We start from the raw sequence: 2,680 nt of genomic DNA, 5'->3' as shown, positions 1-2,680 counted from the left end.
ATGCCAATATTTAAGGAGTTATGGCCATTTTAAAGTATGGTATTTTTCCTCTTTAGAAAACTAAATGAAAAAGCATGCTAAAAACCCCGAAATGTCAATATTTAAGGAGTTATGGCCATTTTAAAGTATGGTATTTCCTCTTTAGAAAACTAAATGAAAAAGCATGCTAAAAACCCCGAAATATCAATATTTAAGGAGTTATGGCATTTTAAAGTATGGTATTTTACTTCTTTAGAAAACTAAGTGAAAAAGCATGCTAAAAACCCCGAAATTTAAGGAGTTATAACCGTTTTAAAATAAACTAAATGAAAAAGCATGCTAAAAACCCCGAAATGTGAATATTTAAAGAGTTATGGCCATTTTAAAGTATGGTATTTACCTCTTTAGAAAACGAAGTGAAAAAGCATGCTAAAAAACCCGAAAGATCAAAATTAAAGAGTTATGACCATTTTAAAGTGTGGCTTTTTTCTCTTTAGAAAACTAAGTGAAAAAGCATGCTAAAAACCCCGAAATGTCAATATTTAAGGAGTTATGGCCATTTTAAAGTATTGTATTTTTTTTCTTAAGAAAACTAAGTGAAAAAGCATGCTAAAAACCCGAAAGATCAAATAAAGAGTTATTACCATTTTAAAGTATGATTTTTTTCTCTTTAGAAAACTAAGTGAAAAAGCATGCTAAAAAACCCCGAAATGTCAATATTTAAGGAGTTATAACCGTTTTAAAATAAACTAAATAAAAACGCATGCTAAAAGCCCCGAAATGTCAATATTTAAGGAGTTATAACCGTTTTAAAATAAACTAAATGAAAAAGCATGCTAAAAACCCCGAAATGTGAATATTTAAAGAGTTATGGCCATTTTAAAGTATGGTATTTTACTTCTTTAGAAAACTAAGTGAAAAAGCATGCTAAAAACCCCGAAATGATTAGACAATTATGCTCTTATCAGTACAAATTATATTAGAATTGTGTGTCGATCTGTCCAGATGTATGTGGGACAACATACATGCTGTGACGAAATACATGCTTGTGACGAAAGGAAATTGTAACAGAAACATTGTTTATATTTTGTTTTCGTTTGGTCATATTTTAGATGCATTATGATTATTGACATGTTTTGTCAGGCTAGAAGTTGAAGGCATGCTTTGAATTTGTATGAATAATTAATTTTCAGATTAAGAGTGGGCATAGAATTGGGGACAAACTTGTTTAATTAGCCATAAGTTTTTTCTTTGAAGTTTACGATTAGAGAAAATAATATTGAATTCAAAGTGTTGAAACCTAGGAAAGAAAAAATATATTTAGTTCTATAGACTATTTACGCCCTATATGTTTAATAATGTTGTGTGTGTGTGTATACACGATTCTTTTGACTATGTAATGCTTAATATATGAGTATAGACTCATAATATGTGCAATGTTCTTTTTTTTTTTTACAATATATCGCATTGAAAGGAAGAAGGAATTTCAGTTCTAAATAACTATTTCATTCAAAAACATCAATTTTTTAAGACAAATTTATTATATAAAAATGGCACCACATACATGTGATATTTGCGGATTGATTTTTTTTATATTAAACGTGAATATGTGAGACACGCAAAAACCATTGTAATGTTTGCAAATTATATTTTAAAATCCATACCAGCTGAAATTTCACAAAAAAAACCATGGTTATGTTCTTAGTGATCATATGTCTAGAACAAGTTATTTTACGTCACCTGATTTCAGTAATCAGGCAACATCTTACCCATCGCTATAATGCAGCAAAGCAACAATAAAAATAAAATTGAGAGCTGTTACTGCAAGGAGTGTGATGTAGCGGTTCAAACATCGCTATACATTCACGTAGCGAAGGACATCGACGCGTTGTTCGTCAATTGCTAGAGGACAACATAAAAATCGTTAAAAGTGCATACAATAATAATATTATTACATACGAGTATGAAAACTCTAAAAACATTTTGCTGCCAAAACGAACTTTTGAAAGATGCGAAAGAACGCCTTGTTACGCTAATAATACGAATTTGCATAAAAAGACAACAATTAAGTTCAATATTGAGCTTCAAGGAGAATACATTAAGCCACAAATGAACAAGATGGTCCATCAACATCAAAGGATGCTGCTGTAAGCACTAAATGTTTACTCATTTGTCGAAGATGACCTTGCTAACTTTGGCGGATGATGTAAATGAAATCTTCCTTAACCATGCTGACCATATTCTCAACAATATGTCAGAATTTCAGGAGAGAGATTCTGGCTGGGCTTTACAGAAAATTCTTAAAATTGATGTTAACATTAATAAAACCAGTTTGACTCGCAGTTCCCAGTATTGGAACACCATTTTCATTAGCAAAAAAGAAGGCCTGTTTGAACATTAGAAATAATGATGAATTCTGTTTTAAATGGTGGTTTGTGTCCGCACTCGGTGAACCAGCAAATGGAAACCGAATCTGTACATCATCCTACAACATTGATATAAGACAGGAGTCTTGTATCTCCCAACCGTGGATAGTTGTGGATTTAGAGGATTGACTTTCCCGTTGCCACTTAAAGCATAAAAATTTTCGAAGAAAATAATAATAACATCAGAGTTAACGTGTTGCTAGAAACTGGGAAGTTGTTGGTCCTTACTACCTTACCAAAAAGAATAAGCATCATCATATCAATTTGTTGTTATT

The sequence above is a fragment of the Musca domestica genome, unplaced genomic scaffold, assembly GCF_030504385.1.
Source record: "Musca domestica strain aabys unplaced genomic scaffold, Musca_domestica.polishedcontigs.V.1.1 219, whole genome shotgun sequence".
NCBI lineage: Eukaryota > Metazoa > Arthropoda > Insecta > Diptera > Muscidae > Musca > Musca domestica.
This window is presented reverse-complemented; position numbering follows the sequence as displayed.